Source organism: Vipera ursinii, assembly GCF_947247035.1.
Source record: "Vipera ursinii genome assembly, chromosome: 4".
NCBI lineage: Eukaryota > Metazoa > Chordata > Lepidosauria > Squamata > Viperidae > Vipera > Vipera ursinii.
In genome coordinates, this window is record NC_139514.1 from 100,646,668 (window position 1) to 100,658,887 (window position 12,220).

A 12,220-nucleotide genomic window follows, 5' to 3' on the forward strand; every position below is an offset into this window, starting at 1 on the left:
TTGCCCAAAGCATTTTGACTCCTCTGCCTATTTATAACAGATGATGTTTTCAAAACCATCTAAGGTTTTGAAAATATCATCTGTTATAAATAGGCAGAAAGCCATATTTTTTTAAAAAAAAATGAATTTCAGATTTAAAATATAATATTCCTGGAGCTAATGCTAATTTGACATACAAAATAAATATGATTCTTTCCTTCCCTGCTTGTTGGGAAAGATAATTGAATGAATTATCTGGTTATTAAATATATCTAATAAATTAGTCTAAATCACAAAAACTGTCATAAAGACAGAACCCAAAAACAACCAATTATACATTGCTAACATAATATATAAAAAAACCAAAATTATTTTCACATTTAGTATTAAATGTTCCCAAACCAGAAATGGAAAAAAAATCTTTTTTCAACAGTGATCTTTATTATTTCCATATCAATAAATACTTCAATGTAGGAAATGCTTATGTTTTTTTCTCTTCTTTCCCCAATTTTCCTTCCTTGATTCCAGATTTTGCATGAGACAAAAAATAATTTGACCTTGTCCTACCTAGTCATTTCTAGCAATCACAAAACATTCTGCATTTTTTTTTCTTCCTTAACACATTTTCTCTGATTTAAAAACCAGGCAGGAATAGCAGTAAACCACTGGGATAAATGTTATGGTAAAACTGTATTATTTCTCATAAAAGTCCATGAATGAGGCAGACTGATCACCCACCCAATTTCTGAGAGTCTGAAATTACTCATTGTTGATTGTTAACTAGTGATATTCACCACGAATGTTCAATGAATCCCATAAATTCCGGGGACACTGGGATAAATGATAAAAGCCATCTCAAAATCCGAAGAGGAGCTGCGGGCTTCTCAAATTTCCCTTCAACTGCCCAGTGAAATTGCAAGTTGAATCGCCTGCGTGTCGGTTTGTACCGAAAGACCGCAAGAGCTGATCTAGAAATTTCGTCGAAGATATATATATATATATTCGGCGGGAATGTGAAGGGACGGCATAACTCCAACGCCAGCCTTCACTTCTTTAAGCAGCGAAAGACGATTTCCCCATAAAACCGCCAAGCACCTTCTCGTCTTAAGAAGAGCAACAGGAACATCTGGCGTCAGGAGGGGGGCCGGCTGGACGACGGGCAAAGGGGCTTCTTCGGGCGCGCATTTCGCAAAAAAAAAAAAAAAGCACCGATCCGCCTCCAGCTGTTTCCCCGCCCGGAACTGACCCACGCTGCGGGATCGGCGCCGCAGAGGAAGCCGGCGAGTCCCGGTCGGCAGGGAAGCGGCGGCGGCGGCGACGGCTTCGCTCCTGACCCGGGTCTGCGGGAGTTCTGGTGGAGAGAGAGAGCCCAAAACCCCGGGTGGGCTCGTGGGCTTGAGTCAGGCAGACGCAGGAGCGGTCCTCGTTATCAGCCGGCCTTTCCCTCCTACCACCACACCCCACCCCCAGCGATTTGCAACCCATAGTAACGAATTGCCAATTAAAACGCGATCAACCTGTTTTAACAGCAAAGAACTTCCTAAGATTCCCCCCACCCAGCCCACCCCACCAACTGTTTCTTAACTGAAAACATAGATTGTTGGGGGCAATTAAGCTGACTTTGTAATAATGCCGCTTTTGTGTGTGTGTGTGTGTGTGTGTGTGTGTGTGAAAGCCCTAATAAGCAGGCATCTACATAGAATGAAGGCTACTGCTAAGCTTGTAAGCCGCCCTGAGTCTTCGGAGAAGGGCGGGATAGAAATGGAATGAAAATAATAAATAAATAATAAAATAATTATCGATTCTTGCCGGAAACATTCCTGTCCGCCCGTTGGAGTTGGGTTTGGAGCGCTCACGGCGTGCGCTAAACCTCAAATCTTGGTTTAGGAAGCACAAGGGCGGGATTGGTCTCGGCGCGGTCGACTGGAAACCACGCGCACCGCGCTGGAGTTTGCGCCGGCTTCCTCGAAGGACTGCCGGGCGGGCGAGAGAGATTCGGAGCGAGGGCAGAAAAAGGAGAATCAATATAAATTAGCGGAGACGCAGCTCCTGCGCAGCTCTTAAGCTCTTGGAGGAAAGGGGAGGGGGCGCAGAGGGAATAACAGCAACTGTCAATCAGGGCTGTTTCTTTCTCCACGGCTTCCGATTTTTTTGCCTCCGATCGCGGCTGTGGGCCAGGAGAGAGGCAGAAGATGAGGGAAGTCATTTTTGCTCAACTGACGTTTAAAGGGGAAATAAAAAATTCGCGCGCTGTAGAATTAAAATCAAAAGGCAAATCTGGAGCAGATCCAGCCCCGACCTCGGGAGCGACTCGGAACAATTTAAAAATAAACGGTACTGTTAGCGCTGAAACGAGCGCCGTTGAAGGAAGGCTTGCGGGAACCCTCGGCGCTTTAAACCCATCCCTACGAAACCTTTCCTGCCTCCTTCTCTCCCTCCCCATTCGCGGCAGAGTCCTGAATCCCCGCTTGGAAAACTTGCAGAACTTTGCTTTTCGCGCTCCCGGGGATGCGTGGAATTGCTCGAAGGGGTTTCTTGCCAGCTCCATTTTGCGACGTCAGTCCCAAACGCCTCGAATTAGCCTCGCCTCGCCTCGCCGGGATCCCGACAGGTGGAAGCGAGCGAAGACCGGCACTCTCACTTCCTGGGATCAGGTGAAAGCGCCTTCGCTCCCGCAGAGAAAGCTGGTTGCGAGGACCGGCAGCGATTTTTACGGCGCTATCAGTTCCGCCTCCAGGAGTGACTTCACCGTTTTGGGGGAGTCTTCCCTTCCAGCTCTTCACTGCGGCGCCTCTTCCCCGTTTTCTGCCAGAAAACCGGCGATGCAGTGCGACGGTGAAGGAGGCGAAACCAGCGCGGAGAAGCTCTCCACCTTGATTACTGGAGAAGGGTGGCTGAGGTCATTGCATCGTCGGCGTTTCCAGAGCCTCTGCAATTTATTAGGGCCATTAGAGTTTTCATTAGTCAAAGATAATCAGTCGGCAGTTTGGCGGGTTGAATCCCAGTGCCGCGTAACAGAGTGAGCGCCTGTTACTCGTCCCAGCTTCTGCCAACCTAGCAGTTCGAAAGCACGTCAAAATGCAAGTAGAAAAATAGGGACCACTCTGGTGGGAAGGTAACAGCGTTCCGTGCGCCTTTGGCGTCTAGTCATGCCGGCCACATGACCACGGAGACGTCCTCGGACAAGCGCTGGCTCTTCAGCTATGAAACGGAGATGAGCACCGGCCCCTAGAGTCGGAAATGACTAGCACGCATGTGCGGGGGAAACTTTACCTTTACCTTTTTAACAAGAAGGCTCAAACCCTTTTGGGGATGAGAGAGAGCTGCGGGGAAAGCGACATCTTAAGGCACATTCTGGAGGGAAGACTGTATTAATCTCTAGCTACAGAAACAGCGGCATCTTGGGCAGTTTAAGGCATGTATCCCAAGCGACTTGTACAGCGAGTATTTGTCACCTTACTATGTGGATCAAGTTCAACCCATGCCACAAGAAATTGATGTGTAACTTGCTACTGCCCAAACAAATCACCCCAGTGTCTGAATATAGTTAGCAACCAAGTGTGATTGAATATAGTTAGCAACCAAGTATGTAGTCCTGGTGAAAATAGAAGAAAAGATCTGATGAAGTGAGTTGTGCAAATGCTGACCCCCCTATAAGCAGAAAATCAAACAGCATGTACATTTAATAAATAAAGCTATGAGGGACTTGTAATGGATACCTCCTTGTCATGGGGGATGGGCTTGTGATGCTCTGTATGACCTATACTGGTGGCGGTAGTATATTCTACCAGAAAGTAAACCCAAGCCAAACAGGTCTGAGCAGAAGAGCCAAATTAAGTGTATCCATCAAACTATTTACTATAGCAAGAAAGCAGAAAAAGACTCTACACTGGATTGGTTGTTGCCTAGGTCAACAAGGACCATGCCAGATGTTAGAGCTGGGCTTCTGTTGGCAGGTGGGCAACAGGAGTCAGGACCTATGGCTGGACAACCAGGGCCTAGCCTTGCAGGGTTATAGGAAGAATAGCCACCAGAGGTAAAAATATACTGTGTTTCAAAACCACACCATTATGCCCTGCTATTATAATTTTGAACCAACAAAGCAGGGCTACTTAAAGCAAATGTTTGAACTGTGGAAAGGAATGTATCTGGACCCAGACATCACTGACAATGATTATTTATTTTTATTTTATTTTATTTTATTTTAATCCCATTTATATCCCGCCCTTCTCCGAAGACTCAGGGCGGCTTACAATTTAAGCACAAACCAATGTGCTTAGCAATAGCCTTCATTCTATGTATATGCCTGCTTATTAGGGCTTTTGCCCCGCCCCCCCAAGCGGCATTATTACACAGTCAGCTTAATTGCCCCCAACAATCTGGGTCCTCATTTTACCTACCTCGGAAGGATGGAAGGCTGAGTCAACCTTGAGCCTGGTGGGACTCGAACCTGCACTAATTGCAGGCAGCTGGTGTTACTTAAGGAGGCATTAGCCCACTGCTCCACCAAGGCTCTGATTAACGAATCAAAGATTAATTGCTACATATAAAACATACAGAAATGTAAGAAGTTTTATGTAGCATTTGAATAAGTCTTCTTTCGTTTTTCTTTTCTTATTTTAGTTTCTTTTTATATATATTCAATATTACTAAGGCTTGTTTATCCTATATAAGCTAGAGAGTGATGGATTTTAGACTTTATAGTTGTTAGTATATGATTGTTTATGATTGTTTTTTATATATATACCTTGTATTTAGCTCTGGGAAGTGGGGGGGAGGGGGGAGGGGGGGAGGTAGGGGGGGAGGAGGGAGGGGGAAGGGGGGATTTTTAAAGGAAAATTGTATTTTAAAACTTTTCAAAAAAAAAAAACAACATACAGAAATGCAGAATGGAAGATTGAGAAAAATTGTAAAAACAGACCAAAACTGAATTGATATGGCATAAATCACCTGTGATGGTCCCAGTGATAATGGCCACACTGGGTGCTATACCAAAAAAATCTTGGATAGCATTTAGAAAAGCTTATACTGACAAAATGTCCACCTGTCAATTACAAAAGGCCACACTGGTTAGATCCACATGTGTACAGTAGTATGCTGATGTGTTACAACATTCTAGGTTCTTGGAATAATTAGATAATTATCGGAGGTGTTTCGGACAAGAAGGCTGTGTTGAGAGTGGTGAGGACGATGAAAAAGATTATTGGAAGTTCACTTCCTTCTATCCAGAATATTGCATATAAGCAATGCTTGACCAGGGTCTACAGTGTTGTCTTTTTATAACTTTGCTTGCTTCTAGGTTTGTAATCTGTTGCTTGATTATCTCTTCCAGGATCTTCCCAGGTATTGATGTCAAGCTGATTGATCTATAGTTTCTTAGATCCATTTTTTCCTTTTTTGAAGATGGAAACCATATCAGTTCTTTTCCAGCTCTCTGGTAGTTCTCCGGTGCTCCAGAATCTTTGAAAGATATGATTCGATGGTTCCAAGATCTTATCTGCCACTCCTTCAGACTATGGAGGACTATGAACTTTGCACAATGAAAAGGATCTGACACTGATTGTTTTTTTTAAAGATCAGTCAAGGTCTTTTACATAAGTGAGACCAATCAAAAGTAATACTTCCGATAAAACTGTCAACAGAGAGCAATATTGACATGCTAGAATCTTTAACATTCTTTAGCATCTGTTTCTTAACTTTAGTCAGTGGACATTACTGTGAGAAAAAGTTGTATTGGTAAAGTTTATGATATTTAAGCCCAAAGTGAGTAGTCATCCCTGTGCTTTTAAGCAAAGTGCCATGAATGTTTTTTTTTTACTATGGAAAGAGTCCCTCCAATTGAAAATAACCATCAAATACTGATTATTTATGGTGCTGACTGTTGGCATGAGCATTGTGTATCACTTGGTCAAAAAATGTAAAGATGGTAAATTGTGAAGGGCTGATATGTGTAATCAAGATAAAAACTAATGACCTGTGACAGTAACCAAAATGTCTTCCATGAACAAGATTGATGAACGTATGGTTAATTGTATTACACAAATGAAAATTACTATTAATCTTGTAAATTCACAGCAATTTATATGTCGCATGATTAACATTCTTCCATATTAGAAGGTTTGTGCAAGATATCGCCATCAGATGGATTTGTAACTGGCTGATAAACCATACTCAACTTGTAGTCCTTAATGGAACTACATTTACATAGAGGGAAGTATGCAGTGGGGTACCACAATGTTCTCTATTGGACTCAGTACTCTTCAGCATCTTCATAAATGACTTACATGGGATAGATGACACCAAGCTGGTGGGAACAGCCAACACCTCAGAAGATAGGCTCAAGATCCAGAAGGATCTTGACAGACTAGAACAATGGGCCCTATCTAACAAACTGAAATTCAATGGTAAGAAAAGTAAGGTTTTACACTTAGGAAGAAAAACCAAATGCACAGATACAAAGAAGTACCTGGCTCAATAGCAGTAACTGCAAGAAGGATATAGAAATCCTAATGTACAATCACTTAAATATGAGCCAGCAGTGTGCTTCAGCTGACAAGAAAACCAATGCAGTCCTAGGCTGCATTAATAGAAGAATAGAATGAAGATCATGTGAAGTAATAATGCTACTATATAATGCCTTGGTAAGACCACACTTGGAATATTGCATCCAGTTTTGGTCATCATATTGATTAAAAGAAGTGATACTCTAGAAAGAGTGCAGAGCAGAGCAACAAAGATTAGGGTGCTGGGCCTAAAGCATATGAAGAATGGTTACAGGAATTGGGTATGCCTAGTCTAGTGGGGGGAAAAAAAGACTGCGATGACATGATAATAGTGTTCCAATATTTGAGGGGCTGCCACAAAGAAGAAGAGGTTAACCTATTCTCCAAAGCACCAGAAGGCAGGACAAGAAGTAATAGGTAGTAATTAATCAAGGAGAGAACCAATCTAGAACTAAGGAGAAATTTCCTGACAATGAGAACAATTAACCAGTGGAATGGCTTGCCTCCAGAAGTTGTGGATACTCCATCACTGGAGATTTTTAAGAAGAGACTGGACAGCCATTTCTCTGAAATGGTCTCCTGCCTGAGGGACTCCAAGGTCCCTTCAACTCTGTTATTGTTATTCATAAAGTAAGACAGTTACAAGTAGAAAAAGGAGGGTTATGGGATATGGGTCAAATATTGTAATATTGACAAATGTCCTCGTAAACTTTAGTGCCTTAATTTTAAGTATTACATTACTCAAAGATGTTTTTCCCCTTGTCTTTTCTATGTACAATAAAGTATCATCTCCATTTTTTCTAACTTAGATTTATAATGCACATACTTATAATGGCAGACAAAGAGACAGAATTCATCACAGTATTGTATTTTTCATTAGCATTCTTCATTATATCGATCACAGTAAATTTCTCCAGGTTAAAAGCTCATCCTAGAGCTGAGGGCCCTTCACCTGCTTTGGTGCAACGTGTATGTCCAACTTTGTTTCTAATGTTAGATAGATCAGTCCTTTTCATGCTCATTTTAAGTGGTTAAGATATTGATGGCTGTTTTGATCCCATCATAACAGCAGTAGTTTTTGCAGGTATGGAAGTGCCTTTACAACAACTGTACAACAACTGTACAAGATGATGGTAAATGCATGAGAGAGGGCAGAAACTGGGTTTTGACAAGAAAATGTCAAAATGTTGAAAACAATTTGGTGGGAAGAAGCCTTGAGATGTTTTTATACATATTTATTACGCTGATTCAAACTGCACAATTGTGATGCTTTTTTCTTCTCAGATAGTGTATTCTTGGATTAAAATGATCAATTGCATAATAGCAAATTTGCATAAAATGAATTCACATAAAGGGAAATCTGCAGTTCAATAAAAGACATATACCATGTAAGTTTATTTCTGCTGTTATTTTCTGATATTTTGACAGATTGGTTTAACTATAACACACAAGATAGTATTTGAAATTGGTGTACCAGTTTTCTGTCAACTGAAAATAAATCAGTAACTACTTAGCTCCAGTTTCTAAAACATGTCTGAGATATTAATGATTACTTTTGATGCAGCACACTCATTCATTTTTACTAGTTAAAAACTGGCTCAAAAATGAAATTCTTTCTACAACTCAATTGTTAACCCTCTCCAGGAGAATGGGGAAATAAGCTGGAGGACAGAGTTAAAGATTAGGCTGTCTTACAATGGTTCATGAGTGGGAGACACTAAGACCGGAATGGCTAGGCTTGCAGTAAGTACTCGCTGTGATTCTTGATTAATGACAGCAATGGGTACTGCTGGGATTGCCATTGCTAAGCAATGCAAGTCACATGATTTGCAACTGCATTGCTCAGCAATGAAAATTCTGATCAGAGTTGTGATTGTAAGTTGAGAGCTATCAGTACTTTAATTTTCCTAGCCACTCTGAATTTTGCAACCACAAGTAATACTTTGTGGGCTGTTTGGGGAGATTCTTCTTTAACTTACTTTTACAAACTTTATTTTTGTTAGAAGATGTAGTGGTTGCCTGAGGCCATGGTTGATGTTCTGTTGACATACAGAAAGTGATAATAACATTCATGTTTTAAATTATGCCACGTTTCCTTCTCTTTAAACCTGTTTGCAGTACTTCTCAAGTAAAATACAATACTGTGGAAAGAATTGCAGTTGTAATATCTTAGTGTAACTCTAACATTCTAGTACATCCAGTTTTATAGACCCAAATTCACTCAGAAATTGCTAACCCAGTATCCAAAAGAAAAAAAAAAGTAATTTGGTGACAAAATCATTTTGATTCCTGAGATGAATTAGCTCTTTATTAATTTTTTTTGCTAAATATCTATCTAGAGGGTTAAGTCCTCATTTCAATAATCAGGTTATACAGTAACATGGATTTGGAATCATATTAATAGTCTTAAAAAAATAAGCCCTATGGGTTTATGTAGTTTCAACAGTTCAGGTTTGAATTCAAACAATTTTTAATAATAGGTTTGGAAGGCATTTATGTTGTATTGTGATTGGTAAAGATTGTCCAATCTTCTGACTATATATATATATATATATATATATATATATATATATATATATATATATATATATAATCAGTAACTTAGTATCCAAAAGTCTTCCAGATATTTTGCTTTGGGTATGTGTATACATACCCAATGGAAAATATGTTAGAACTTTTTAATAATCGAAGCAGATCCAGGCATAGTAGTTACTACTATACTGCACTAGATGTGCTATATTTTTTTTCAGTTAACCTAAATCCCTACAATATTAAAAAATAAAAGGAAAACATGCTTAGTGTTAATCCATATAAAATGCAGATCTGTTAATTGAAACTCTCATGTATGCCCTATTTTTATCTAGGTACTCTAATTGGTATTTGTTTCATTAAAAACTGCTTTGTTGACTATGACCAAGATCAACTTTATAGCTTTGCAATTTGAAAATCAAAGGGAAAGTAATGGAAACTGCAACATCTAAGCTGTTGCCTATAAGCATTTTTATAGATTGTCAGCTATGTTGAACAAACTACAATGGTTTCCCATTCATTTTTAAATTCATTCAACTTTGTGGTTTGAACTTTAAAAAAATGATCAGTTTGGTTCTACTGTATTTAAGATATCTTAATTATGAAGATGTTTACAGGTTATAATGTCAATCTTTCAAGTTTACTAGATGTGTGGTTTTTCAACATTCAGTGCTAGTATTTTTTTTTAAAAAACAGATATTTTCAATGTGTCATTGAAGCCCTGTTGCTTGTTCCATTAATAAGTCTTTCCTTTAATAACCCAAGTACCAAACTCTCTCTCGAGGTATGACAGATTGGCTTCAGGCTAGGCTGTGTAGAGATATGGGAACTCTTATTAATGTAATGCAAGATCGTAATGTAACTTTTAGAGGTGGGGGATTTTATACCTTGACACTTTGTCCAGAACATCTACTATTGTGCAAGCTACATTGACCGCCACTTGACTTCTGAGTGCAATTCAAGATGCTGGTTATTATCTACAAAACCTGAATATCCAAAAAACTCCTTACCACCCAACTGTCCAATATATTCCAGCAGAAATGTGCCATCATCACTTTTGCGGCCCTCACCCTCTGGAACAGCAGCCCCCCAAAGATTAGGATGGTGCCCTCCAGGCCTAGGATTGATATTTATTATTTGCTCATTACCTTTTTGTGTTGTTTTTGTTATTCATTAGATTATTTTAGTCTGGGCTCTCTGTGAGATTCAATGGTTTTAACTGTTTTGTATGCTGCCAAAAGACCAGTTGGATGACCAATAAAATTAAATAAATGCGTTCTTTAAAAAATGATCTCCTTTTGTAATCCTCCATTGAACAAAGAGAATATACATTTTAAATATACACGCAGTATTTAAGATTTGAAAGATTCAGACTACAGGGATCTGTAGAAATATATATTTCATAAATTCTAATACACAGAGCGTGTGATTTATTCATTCATTCAGCTTGTGTAGCTGCCCATCTCTAAATCTGTGACTCTGAGTGCGTTTCGGTAGGGCTATTTGAAAATATTGTGGCAGAACAGACTGTGTACAATGTAGTATTGTACTATGTGCAATGTAATATTTTTCAAAGTAAATAGAAATCTTTTTAATGTCTGTCAGGTTTGTGTATTTATCATTGTCCAGTCATTACTAAGGTATCAAAGCATCACCTGTTACAAAAGTATGGTTTCCTATTTGCTCAGAGAGATGGTAGCAGCATGTTCCACAGGTTACAGCAACCAGAGAAGGCATATCCTCTGGCCCAGGTATTCTTCATTCTTAAAGGATCAAAACCTTGAGTCAACTTATTCTGAGCTTGAGTATAAGTATTAGTCTTTTTAATATTTCAATATTAATCCAATTCAGATTTAAAATATCATAATCCACATCCAGAATATTAACCAAAATAAAATGAATTAAGGATAAAAAAGTTAGTATGTTCAAGTTTAAAGATCTGGAACAAAACAGAGAAAAACTAATTTCTAACATAATGAGAACTGCCACAGATGAAAGTACTTTGTTGGTGAACTAGTATTATAAAGCAGTTTTGTTCCATTATGGACATAAGGTTTTTTTAAAAAAATTACTTCAAAGCATGGGTACAGAGGAAAGTAATTCTAGAATTGGAGGAAGTTATTTGTTAATCCTTTATTTTATGACTGATAATAATGGAATATATTCATTATTAAACTTTACTGTGGGATTTTTTTTAAATTAATGTCCTGAGCTGAGCATGCCAAATACATTATTATTTTTATTGGATTATAAATAAAAATACAGTTTAGAGCTGTATGTCATAATTGTGAAAAAAAACCTTTATTCTTTTGCATAGCAGTATAGTATAATTGTTGGCAGAAGCTGAGACGAGTAACAGCAATTATACTATACTGCCATGCAAAAGAATAAAGGTTTTTTTTCGCAATTATGTCATACTCGTCCCAGCTTCTGCCAACCTAGCCGTTCGAAAGCACGTAAAAATGCAAGTAGAAAAATAGGGACCAGTACGGTGGGAAGGTAACAGCGTTCCGTGCACCTTTGGCGTCTAGTCATGCCGGCCACATGACCACGGAGACGTCCTCGGAGAAGCGCTGGCTCTTCGGCTTTGAAACGGAGATGAGCACCGGCCCCTAGAGTTGGAAACGACTAGCACACATGTGCGGGGGAACCTTTACCTTTACAGTATAATTAACTGAAAGTGACAATTCAGGCCAAGTCAATCATCTACTTTGTCTATGTTAAAGGATGTCAACAAATGTATGTTTAACCTCCACTACAAAGCATACTGTGCTGAAGAAATCATATCCTAAATGATAAAATAACATTAGGTACATTTTGAATTGTTCTTATTACTAGGTCAAACCTTTCATCTGCTTCCACGGGATCATTCCCATTGCTTTTCCAATTCTTATTGCACACAGTTAAGATGACTGGGAATCTTTAAACCATGGCTCCTGCATCAGATCATCAATCAATCACATCTTCTATAAACAAATGACCCTGTTTTCAGCAATCTACTTCTCCAATCTTTCTATTTAAGTCACATTAATAACCACATTCTTGAAGTAGTTTGCGCTAATTGCAAAGGAAACCTTTTTCAACAAGCTTATGCTGTCTTCCACTACAAGACAAAAATAGTTTGGTTAATCTCAGTTCCTAGTGCTTAGATAGAGTTTTCTTGGCTGTTTTATAGTAGTGATTAAAGTCTCCTTCAAATCAAGCTTGAC